Genomic DNA, 13,181 nt, shown 5'->3' on the forward strand with positions numbered 1-13,181 from the left:
CAATGTATCACACACAGTAACATTACGTTAGTCAATGTATCACACACAGTAGCATTACGTTAGTCAATGTATCACACACAGTAACGTAAAGTTAGACGGTGGTCAGCAGCACCGCGTATTTTAGCCACCTACAAAAAGACAAACATAGTCAAATAAAGGTCAGTTAAAATGTATACTATATTAAGAATATGTGTACATATTGCATAGGGTCCTGACATCTAAAAAGTACAACTCTGTTCATTGTTATGTTCATATATTTGTTATGTTTTTCATGTGTACGCACACATAAACACACATACAGTATGAGATGAGATCAATGAGATAAGGTAAGAACAGGATAGAAACTGCTGTGGAACTAGTTACAATGCAATATGCCATTGAAATACAATGTTAACACTTTTGTGCAAATAAGTACAGTTGCACTTGTTTTTTTTCAAATGTGTTTATTCTGTAAAGGAATGAGTTACATGTTTAAAATGACTGGTTAATAGTACTATTTTGAAGTGCAATGTCAGCACTATCTTTTCCCCTGCAATTTCAAATGCACTTGTTTTAATAAATAAATACAGCATTTTAAAAGCATACACAATCTGTGTAAATATATTAGTCTGTGGTTAAACGACTTGAAAGGACTCGAAACTCAAAATGCAGGACTTGGGACTTGACTTGAGACTTTCCAGTCTTGACTTTGGACTTGACTCGGACTTGCTCTGTCTTGACTCGGGACTTGACTCGGACTTGAGGGCAAAGACTTGAGACTTACTTGTGACTTGCAAAGCAATGACTTGGTCCCACCTCTGCTTATAGCATATAAGAATATTATATTACTGTTAAACAAGCTATGAATAATAAAACACGCCAAAACACGTGTCCTTTATCATAGCTACACGTATGACACAAAAACCGTGTGAAAATCAGTGGTATTCAGTGAGGTAAAATGAATTAAATGCGCTGCTCCTGCCAAATGAATTACACTGAGTGGAGCGGATCACCACTCCAAGATGGCGGACCCGCGTCTCGCTCCATGCTGCGTCTACTTATTAGATGTCTATGGAATGTCTCCCCTGCGCTCCTCGACTATGGTCGGTGACTTGGAGGTGTAACACTCGGTAGTTATTACGTTTACATGATTGGCTGTCCCTCCCATTTGCTCAGTGAATACTGTTACCTGATTGGCTGCCAGCGTGTCCCGCCCATTACTTAGTGAAGTGAATTATATTTATATAGCGCTTTTTCTCTAGTGACTCAAAGCGCTTTACATAGTGAAACCCAATATCTAAGTTACATTTAAACCAGTGTGGGTGGCACTGGGAGCAGGTGGGTAAAGTGTCTTGCCCAAGGACACAACGGCAGTGACTAGGATGGATCGAACCTGGAACCCTCAAGTTGCTGGCACGGCCACTCTACCAACCGAGCTATACCGCCCCAACACTTCCTGTTTCCTGTTTGCTCATAGTGCGAGTGACTCCAAAAATGAATCTCGCTTCATAATTTCATCATTTCCGACCAAAAAATCTAAATATGTATCGAATATTTTACCGAACGCTAGGGGTGTAACGGAACACAAAAATTTCGGTTCGGTACGTACCTCGGTTTAGAGGTCACGGTTCGGTTCATTTTCGGTACAGTAAGAAAACAACAAAATATAAATTTTTAGGTTATTTATTTACCAAATTTGCAAAATCTTCCACCAAAAATATTTTTCTTAGTGGAATATTTGATGTGAAGTAAACGGAACCTTGGATAGGTCAATAATTCATAATAACATTGATTTTGATTCAATATTATGTTTTGAGCAATGACAGTTTGAAAGAAAAAAAAACAGCTTTGTTTTAATAGTCAACATTGCAACTTTTTCTAAATTACATTTAACCTTTAAGCTTTTTTATTATTTCACTTTTGTTATGTTTTTGTTTATTTTAATAGTATTTTTTAAATGTGCCGTGGGCCTTTAAAACATTAGCTGTGGGCTGCAAATGGCCTCCGGGGCACACTTTTGACACCCCTGCTATAGATAATAAAAAAATTAAATATGATAAATCTATGGATAAAAAGCAGAGCCTGGCGACACATGCGCGTTTATCATAACTCTCTTTCTCTCTCTCTGTCTCTGCCCCTCCCTCACCAATGCTGCTGCGCACACAATTTGTTTTGTTTTTAACCCCTTCTTAACCCTGAACGTACATTGAAAATACACGCAACCCTAACTCAAAATGCCGGACATTTGAGGCATTTAAGAAACTCCGCCCTGACAGCTCCGCATAAGAGGACATGTCCGGTGAAAAGAGGACGTATGGTCAGTCTATCCTAGCCCGTTAGCTGCTAGCATGCCGGGTGTTGTGCCTCGGTGTGCATTGTTTACACAACGTGCGTTACGCTACTTAATATGTCCGTGTGGAAACTCGTTCGGTACACCTCCGAACCGAACCGGAACACCCGTACCGAAACAGTTCAATACAAATACACGTACCGTTACACCCCTACCGAACGCATTTTCATATTGTTATCGAGTATGTGTCTATCGCGATATATATTACTATACTACAGACAGCAATTTTAAACTTGACAAACAAGTCAATGGCGTTTTAAAATCGTGTTTTTATCATCTTCGTCTTTTAGCAAAGGTAAAACCGTTTTTTATCTTTTAACCTTTTTGAAAAAGTCGTGCATGCTTTTATTTCAAGTCCCCTGGACTACTGCAATGCACTTTATGCTGGCATTAGCCAAAAAGCTCTCTCCCGGTTGCAGTTAGTCCAGAACGCGGCATTACGTCTTTTAACAGGGGCCAGGAAACGCCAGCATATAACCCCAATTCTTCAGATTTTGCACTGGCTCTATGTTCATCTTAGAATTGATTTTAAAACCTTGCTGTTTGTTTTTAAAGCTTTACATGGACTGGCACCTCAGTATATCTCGGACCTCATCCAAATTTACACTCCTGCGCGCGCTCTGAGGTCCGAGAGCCAGCTCCAGTTCGTGGTGCCCAAGACCAGACTTAAAACCAGGGGAGACAGGGCCTTCTCTGTGGTCGGCCCTAAGCTCTGGAACACTCTGCCCCTCCATGTTCAAACTGCTCCCACAGTGGAGTGTTTTAAGTCTCGTCTTAAGACCCACTTTTATTCTTTGGCTTTTAACACTACATGAGTTGTGTGGTCCTCTGTTGTCCTCTGTGTTTTTTATACATTTTGATTTCTATTTACTGTTTTAATTGTTTTTTCCCTTTAAAATCGTTTTTAATCATATTTATTTTTATATTGTTTTTATATTGGTTTTATATTGGTTTTATATGTATTTATTTATTGTTTTTATTCAGTCATTGGTGGAGCTAACCCTAATATTTGAACATTGCTTTTAATATTGTTGTGCAGCACTTTAGAAACATTTTTGTTGTTTAAATGTACTATATAAATAAAGTGGATTGGATTGGATTAGCATTTTATCGGCCCCTATGTAATTTAATAAGAACCTCTTTTTAAAGAAGGCCGAACGAAACGTGAAAGCTAAATTTATTGACAAGTTGACAAATTAATGAAGCATCTCCGCACCAAACATACATTACAAAGTCTTGTAATCGCTTCTTTCTTATCTCATTTCTGACCTTTCTTGAAAGGTAAATACAAATCCGCCCATGACTTTTTGGGTAACCCAAAAAGCGAAGCCTCTGTCTTCGTCTCTGTGAGTGGAGGTGGCACACGCCGGTTGAAGCTCGCATGGTATCGTGACAAAAATAACTCGGATCATCTCCAAAATGGGATGACTTGCTCCTTATCCCATTTAGGACGTTTCTTGAAAGTTAGTTGATAAATACGCCGTTAACTTTTTGAGCTGCATATAGCAGAATGAAAGAAAAGGAGTGAATTCTCCGCTATGTTTGTGGTAGAGATGCGCGGATAGGCAATTATTTCATCCGCAACCGCATCAGAAAGTCGTCAACCATCCGCAATCCACCCGATCTAACATTTGATCAGAACCGCATCCGCCCGCATCCGCCCGTTGTTATATATCTAATATAGACGATGCAAGGCATTAGTGAGGTTATAAAGCTTTTGCCTGTTAAAGAAAGGAGACTGATCCAATGCAGCACAGACATTCGCGTGCCACGCTGTCACGACCCAGACGCACACCAGTGCGCAATCATATGGGAGCCGCGCTGAGCGCACCTCCAAGCGCGTCTCGCTGCCGGCGACGGCCGGGTATATGGGCCCGACGCTCCAGCGCCATCCATTTTCAGGGCTAGTTGATTCGGCAGGTGGGTTGTTACACACTCCTTAGCGGGTTCCGACTTCCATGGCCACCGTCCTAGCTGCTGTCTATATCAACCAGGGTGAGCCCCACCCCTTTTGTGAGCGCACTGCGCGCGGAGTGACCCCTGTTACGCGCCCCCGGCAACAGGGGTGGCGGGCAGGTAAGCTGCGCGGGCGGAGCGCGCGGAGTGACCCCTGTTACGAGCCCCCGGCCACGGGGGTGGCGGGCAGGTAAGCTGCTTACCTGCTGCGCGTGACGCCGGCCGCGGCGAAGGCGGACGAGGCGGGGTGTCGGTGCGGTGGGCGCGGTGGTGACCCTGGACGTGCGTCGGGCCCTTCTCGCGGATCGCCTCAGCTACGGCTCCCGGTGGGGCCCTCTCGGGGGAAGGGGCCTCGGTCCCGGACCCCGGCGAGGCGTCCCTTCTCCGCTCCGTAAAAGTGTCCATCTCTTTTTTTTTTTCTTCTGTTGTGGCATATGCTGCAGGTGCCTGCTCGTTTTTCGTATGTGGGTAACAACATTTAACTATGTATATATATTTCCGAATTGGTTTAACTGCCACCCGCCTGAATCTATTTAAAATCAAATTGTTTTTTATTTCAACCACCCGACCCGCGGATAAAATCTAATTTTTTTTAATTTCATCCGCCCGATCCACGGATAATCCGCGGACTCCGCGGTTGTGCCCGCAAACCGCGCATCTCTAGTTTGTGGTACACACACACACACACAAACACACACGCTTCATCTACAAACTCCGTTTCCATATGAGTTGGGAAATGTTAGATGTAAATATAAACAGAATACAATGATTTGCAAATCCTTTTCAACCCATATTCAGTTGAATGCACTACAAAGACAAGATATTTGATGTTCAAACTCATAAAAAAATTTTTTTTTGCAAATAATAATTAACTTAGAATTTCCATGGCTGCAACACGTGCCAAAGTAGTTGGGAAAGGGCATGTTCACCACTGTGTTACATGGCCTTTCCTTTTAACAACACTCAGTAAACGTTTGGGAACTGTGGAGACACATTTTTTAAGCTTCTCAGGTGGAATTCTTTCCCATTCTTGCTTGATGTACAGCTTAAGTTGTTCAACAGTCCGGGGGTCTTCGTTGTGCTATTTTAGGCTTCATAATGCGCCACACATTTTCAATGGGAGACAGGTCTGGACTACAGGCAGGCCAGTCTAGTACCCGCACTCTTTTACTATGAAGCCACGTTGATGTAACACATGGCTTGGCATTGTCTTGCTGAAATAAGCAGGGGCGTCCATGGTAACGTTGCTTGGATGGCAACATATGTTGCTCCAAAACCTGTATGTACCTTTCAGCATTAATGGCGCCTTCACAGATGTGTAAGTTACCCATGTCTTGGCCACTAATACACCCCCATACCATCACAGATGCTGACTTTTCAACTTTGCACCTATAACAATCCGGATGGTTCTTTTCCTCTTTGGTCCAGAAGACACAACGTCCACAGTTTCCAAAAACAATTTGAAATGTGGACTCGTCACACCACAGAACACTTTTCCACTTTGTATCAGTCCATCTTAGATGAGCTCAGGCCCAGCGAAGCCAACGGCGTTTCTGGGTGTTGTTGATAAACGGTTTTCGCCTTGCATAGGAGAGTTTTAACTTGCACTTACAGATGTAGCGACCAAGTTAGTTACTGACAGTGGGTTTCTGAAGTGTTCCTGAGCCCATGTGGTGATATCCTTTACACACTGATGTCGCTTGTTGATGCAGTACAGCCTGAGGGATCGAAGGTCACGGGCTTAGCTGCTTACGTGCAGTGATTTCTCCAGATTCTCTGAACCCTTTGATGATATTACGGACCGTAGATGGTGAAATCCCTAAATTCCTTGCAATAGCTGGTTGAGAAAGGTGTTTCTTAAACTGTTCAACAATTTGCTCACGCATTTGTTGACAAAGTGGTGACCCTCGCCCCATCCTTGTTTGTGAACGACTGAGCATTTCATGAAATCTACTTTTATACCCAATCATGGCACCCACCTGTTCCCAATTTGCCTGTTCACCTGTGGGATGTTCCAAATAAGTGTTTGATGAGCATTCCTCAACTTTATCAGTATTTACTGCCACCTTTCCCAACTTCTTTGTCACATGTTGCTGGCATCAAATTCTAAAGTTAATGATTATTTGTTTGAACATTATCAGTTTGAACATCAAATATGTTGTCTTTGTAGTGCATTCAACTGAATATGGGTGGGAAAGGATTTGCAAATCATTGTATTCTGTTTATATTTACATCTAACACAATTTCCCAACTTATATGGAAACGGGGTTTGTACATTTCCAGCCTGTAAAGTGACCTGTAGAGGAAATGACACAGGTGGGGTCCACCTGACCACTTGTGGTCATCTATAATTAATGCTCGTGAATTTTTAAAGGCACCTGCTGCCCACAGGTGGAGCACAGCAGCTCCTCACTCCCCTCCGGGCTTTGGTCGAGGACACGTCCATGTCTTCTTCCAAGGGGTCCAAGTGTGGCTTCACAAGAGTTTTTAAGTGCCTTCTAGATGTCCATGAGTGGGACTGCTGGGCTGCCCCCGCCTGTGGTGCTGGGCGTGGGCCTCAGCGGACCGTGGTACCCGAGACCCGGCGCACTAGCCCGCGCTGACCAGCCGCCAGCTGCAGGGCAGAGGAGAGTTTTCGACACCCCACTGAGGTTGCCCTCGCTCCGGGGCCCCCAAAGGACACCGCACAGGCGCAGCATCAACATGGCTCGACTCAGGTCCTTTTTTGTTTTTATATTAAAAAGTTGTACCGTGTTTGGAGTAAATGAGTGTCAAAAGCATGTTGTGCAGGCCCGCCCATCTATTTTGCGTGAAAAAGCCCAAAATGTCAATAAATTAATGGCAGGGGAATTCTACCGAAATCATATTCCTAGCTCTTTCCGGCTCCATCACTGAAAAGAACCTAATGGCAAATTTCCTTATTGTTGCTGGTTTTGTAAGGCAATTCTAAGTTCAAATATCAGAATTTTGTTTTACTTATTTTGCACAAAACATATGTTTACTATTTATTTACCTTAAAATAGTTTTAGTACAAAATATGCATTCAATTAAGGTTTTAATTTATAAAAATATATATATAATTTAACATAGATTTAAACAAAAAAAAAATAGTGTGGAGAAAATGCTTTCAAATACAATTAATTTCCTCTTTGTTATAGTTTGCTTTGTACATCATTTTAGATGTTTGCAAATGCACCAAATCGTTGAATTTCAATAATTGTGATTCAATAAATAAAAGGTTTGTATGTTCTCTAAATCCAACATTATATAGTATTATAATTGATCTTTGTTGTAACACAGTTAGTGAAGGAAGCGCACATTTGTAGTTATTTCCCCATATTTCTACACAATAACTCACATATGTAACGTTAGTGAGCAGTGGAGATAATGGAGTGATTTTTGGTCGAGAACATGTTTTGCTTTATTCATTATTGACGTGTTTCTTGCTACTTTATGTTGTTTATTTTTTACATGAGATTTCCAGTTCATTTTATCATCTCTTATTACACCCAAACATGTGTTTTATTGTGTGTGTTGGGTGTGTGTTGGATGTGTGTTAGGTGTGTGTTGGATATGTGTTAGGTGTATGTTGGATGCGTGTTGGATGTGTGTTAGGTGTGTGTTGGGTGTATGTTGGATGTCTGTATTGGATGTGTGTTAGGTGTGTGTTGGAAGTGTGTTAGGTGTGTGTTGGGTGTGTTAAGTGTGTGTTGGATGTGTGTTAGGTGTGTGTTGGGTGTGTTAAGTGTGTGTGGATGTGTGTTAGGTGTGTGTTGGATGTGTGTTAGGTGTGTGTTGGGTGTGTGTTAGGTGTTTTAAGTGTGTGTTGGGTGTGTGTTAGGTGTGTGTTGGATGTCTGTTTTGGATGTGTGTGTTGGATGTTTGTATTGAATGTGTGTTGGGTGTGTTAAGTGTGTGTTGGATGTGTGTTAGGTGTGTGTTGGATGTCTGTATTGGATGTGTGTTGGATGTGTTAAGTGTGTGTTGGATGTGTGTTAGGTGTGTGTTTGATGTGTGTGTTGGATGTGTGTTAGGTGTGTGTTGGAAGTGTGTTAGATGTGTGTTAGGTGTGTGTTGGGTGTGAGTTAGGTGTGTGTTGGATGTGTGTTAGGTGTGTGCTGGATGTGTGTTAGGTGTGTATTGGATGTGTGTGTTAGGTGTGTGTTGGATGTGTGTTAGGTGTGTATTGGGTGTGTGTTAGGTGTTTTAAGTGTGTGTTGGATGTGTGTTAGGTGTGTGTTGGATGTCTGTTTTGGATGTGTGTGTTGGATGTTTGTATTGAATGTGTGTTGGGTGTGTTAAGTGTGTGTTGGATGTGTGTTAGGTGTGTGTTGGATGTCTGTATTGGATGTGTGTTGGGTGTGTTAAGTGTGTGTTGGATGTGTGTTAGGTGTGTGTTGGATGTGTGTTAGGTGTGTGTTGGAAGTGTGTTAGATGTGTGTTAGGTGTGTGTTGGGTGTGAGTTAGGTGTGTGTTGGATGTGTGTTAGGTGTGTGCTGGATGTGTGTTAGGTGTGTATTGGATGTGTGTTGGGTGTGTGTTGGATGTGTGTGTTAGGTGTGTGTTGGATGTGTGTTAGGTGTTTTGGATGTATGTTAGGTGTGTGTTGGATGTCTGTATTGGATGTGCGTTAGGTGTGTGTTGGATGTGTGTTGGGTGTTTTGGATGTGTGTTAGGTATGTGTTGGATATGTTTTAGGTGTCTGTTGGATGTGTGTTAGGTGTGTGTTGGATGTGTGTTAGGTGTGTGTTGGATGTGTGTTGGGTGTGAGTTAAGTGTGTGTTAGGTGTTTGTTGGATGTGTGTTAGGTGTGTATTGTATGTGTGTTGGGTGTGTGTTAGGTGTGTGTTGGATGTGCGTTAGGTGTGTGTTAGGTGTGTGTTGAATGTGTGTTGGGTGTTTTGGATATGTGTTAGGTATGTGTTGGATATGTTTTAGGTGTCTATTGGATGTCTGTATTGGATGTGTGTTAGGTGTGTGTTGGATACGTGTTAGGTGTGTATTGGATGTGTGTTAGGTGTGTGTTGGATGTCTGTATTGGATGTGTGTGTTAGGTGTGTATTGGATGTGTGTTGGGTGTGTGTTTGGTGTGTGTTAGGTGTTTTGGATGTGTGTTGGGTGTGTTAAGTGTGTGTTGGATGTGTGTTTGGTGTGTGTTGGAAGTGTGTTAGGTGTGTGTTGGATGTGTGTTGAAAGTGGGTTTGGTGTATGTTTGATGTGTGTTGGAACTTGGAAGTGGGTTAGGTGTGTTAGGTGTATGTTGGATGTGTATGTGCGGGACTGACTCCGCCTCTCGCTGCATGAGCGCTATGGACCCACTCGTCTTTTCTGCTGAGTCAGCACTTCATGTGGACAAAGCGAGTGTGTGACATCACTTAGAGGGTGCACCACCCACTGCCTGTCTGGCAGGAGGGGGTATGTCTGGGTAAATGCCTGGCAGGAGGGGGTATGTCTGGGTAAATGATACGCGGCCTCCAGCGGAGGATTGGATGGACGCTGCACCAAGTGATGCATTTTCCAATCATCTTCATGATGACTTGACATTTTGTCCTTCAGCCTCAGCGAACCGTCCCTCCACCACCAGAAGGACAACTTCCTATTTGAAGACTTCTGCTGTCTTCTGCCCAAGCGACCGCCGCCTTCTCTACCGTCTTGCAGGTCTGCCCGCCAACCCACCTGCCGGGTTCCCTCGCCTGCCTACATTCACTTCACCCACCCCATCCAGCTGGGCTCCAGGCGCCACCCCGCCCGGCCTTCGTCCAACAGGCGAACGGCGAGCTCGCTACGCGGCGACCTCCGGCCTTCTGGGGCGCAGCCGCACAATCCGCCATCGCAGCCACACCAGCTGTGTGTGATCGGGAAGCCGTGTGTTCTAAGCTGCGGTCGGCGGCCCGTCACGGCGGCTCCTTCGGGCGGTCCGGGGCGCCAGCATCTCCACGTGTTCCTGCCCACGGAGGCGCAGGAAGAGGCGGAGCCTGCGGACGAAGACTTCATGGATGAACTGGACGTTAAGATAACGTCACTGAAGCTGCAGCAGGAAGACAACAGTGAACTTAAAACGCCGCCATGATTGTGGCGCTCTAATTCAGTGGTGTCCAAAGTGCGGCCCGCAGCTCATTTTTTAACGGCTCGATTTTAAAATGTAAAACATTTTTAACTGTCCATCCATCCATCTTCTTCCGCTTATCCGAGGTGGGGTCGCGGGGGCTGCAGCCTAAGCAGGGAAGCCCAGACTTCCCTCTCCCCAGCCACTTCATCCAGCTCTTCCCGGGGGATCCCGAGGCGTTCTCGGGCCAGCCGAGAGAGATAGTTTTCCCAAAGTGTCCTGGGTCTTCCCCATAGCCTCCTACCGGTCGGTGCCCGAACCACCTCATCTGGCTCCTCTCCATTTAGAGGAGCAGTGGCTTTACTTTGAGCTCCTACCGGATGGCAGAGCTTCTCACCTTATCTCTAAGGGAGAGCCCCGCCACCCGGTGGAGGAAACTCATTTCGGCCGCTTGTACCCGAGATCTTGTCCTTTCAGTCATAACCCAAAGCTCATGACCATAGGTGAGGATGGGAACGGAGATCGACCGGTAAATTGAGAGCTTTGCCTTCCGGCTCAGCTCCTTCTTCACCACTCCTTCATCTTTTTTCAAAAGTAATTATGAATCAAAAGCAATGTTGTTTTGAGTTATTTGACCCAGCAGGCACAAGACATTGATACAACGTTGATTATACATACATGTCCTTTCAAACTGACTTTGAAACAACTTTGCAAAATAGTTGTATTTTTTAATTTAAGACAACATTGATGTCCAACATTGGATCCACCTTATTGGTTAGGAAATGACCAAATTTCAATGGTTGAATCAACGTCACAAGCTGACATTGAATAAACGGCTAAAAGTAAGTTGTTTCAATGTTGTATTTGTGTTGTCAAATTTTGGTTTGAAAAAGACCACATTTTAATGGTCGAATCAACGTCACAAGCTGACATTGAATAAACGTTGTCTAAAAGTACATTGTTTCAATGTTGTATTTGTGTTGTCAAATTTTAGTGGTCCAATCAACGTCACAAGCTGACATTGAATAAACGTTGTCTAAAAGTACATTGTTTCAATGTTGTATTTGTGTTGTCAAATTTTAGTGGTCCAATCAACGTCACAAGCTGACATTGATTAGATTGATTGATTGATTAAATGTAGTCAAAAAGCATGTTGTTTCAACGTATTTGTGTTGTCAAATTTTGGTTAGAAAAATGACCAAATTTCAATGGTCGAATCAACTTTGTCTAAAAGTACGTTGTTTTCAATGATGTATTTGTGTTGTCAAATTTTCGTTTGAAAAAAGACCACATTTCAATGACCGAATCAATGTCACAACTTGACATTGAATAAACGTCACAAAGTACGTTGTTTCAATGTTGTATTTGTGTTGTCAAATTTTAATGGTCCAATCAACGTCACAAGCTGACATTGAATAAATGTAGTCAAAAAGCACGTTGTTTCAACGTATTTGTGTTGTCAAATTTTGGTTGGAAAAATGACCAAATTTCAATGGTCGAATCATCGTTGTCTAAAGGTACGTTGTTTTCAATGATGTATTTGTGTTGTCAAATTTTCGTTTGAAAAAAGACCAAATTTCAATGACCGAATCAACGTCACAACCTGACATTGAATAAACGTCACAAAGTACGTTGTTTCAATGTTGTATTTGTGTTGTCAAATTTTGGTTTGAAAAAAGACCACATTTTAATGGTCGAATCAACGTCACAAGCTGACATTGAATAAACGTTGTCTAAAAGTACGTTGTTTCAATGATGTATTTGTGTTGTCAAATTTTGGTTTGAAAAGAAGACCAAATTTCAATGGTCGAATCAACATCACAACCTGACATTGAATAAACGTCAAAAAGTACGTTGTTTTAATGTTGTATTTGTGTTGTCAAATTTTAATGGTCCAATCAACGTCACAAGCTGACATTGATTAAATGCAGTCAAAAAGCATGTTGTTTCAACGTATTTGTGTTGTCAAATTTTGGTTGGAAAAATGACCAAATTTCAATGGTCGAATCAACGTTGTCTAAAAGTACGTTGTTTTCAATGATGTATTTGTGTTGTCAAATTTTGGTTTGAAAAAAGACCAAATTTCAATGGTGGAATCAACGTCACAACCTGACATTGAATAAACATCACAAAGTACATTGTTTCAATGTTGTATTTGTGTTGTCAAATTTTAATGGTCGAATCAACGTCACAAGCTGACATTGAATAAACGTTGTCTAAAAGTACGTTGTTTCAATGTTGTATTTGTGTTGGCAAATTGTAATGGTGGAATCAACGTCACAAGCTGACGTTGAATAAATGTAGTCAAAAAGCATGTTGTTTCAACGTATTTGTGTTGTCAAATTTTGGTTGGAAAAAAGAACAAATTTCAATGGTCGAATCAACGTTGTCTAAAAGTACGTTGTTTTCAATGATGTATTTGTGTTGTCAAATTTTGGTTTGAAAAAAGACCAAATTTCAATGGTCGAATCAACATCACAACCTGACATTGAATAAACGTCACAAAGTACGTTGTTTCAATGTTGTATTTGTGTTGTCAAATTTTAATGGTGGAATCAACATCACAAGCTGACATTGAATAAATGTAGTCAAAAAGCATGTTGTTTCAACGCGTTTGTGTTGTCAAATTTTAGTTGGAAAAATTACCACATTTCAATGGTCGAATCAACGTTGTCTAAAAGTACGTTGTTTCAATGACGTGTTTGTGTTGTCAAATTTTGGTTTGAAAAAAGACCAAATTTCAATGGTCGAATCAACATCACCACCTGACATTGAATAAACGTCAAAAAGTACGTTGTTTTAATGTTGTATTTGTGTTGTCAAATTTTAATGTTCGAATCAACGTCACAA

Source organism: Nerophis lumbriciformis, linkage group LG37, assembly GCF_033978685.3.
Source record: "Nerophis lumbriciformis linkage group LG37, RoL_Nlum_v2.1, whole genome shotgun sequence".
In the NCBI taxonomy this organism is placed as follows: domain Eukaryota; kingdom Metazoa; phylum Chordata; class Actinopteri; order Syngnathiformes; family Syngnathidae; genus Nerophis; species Nerophis lumbriciformis.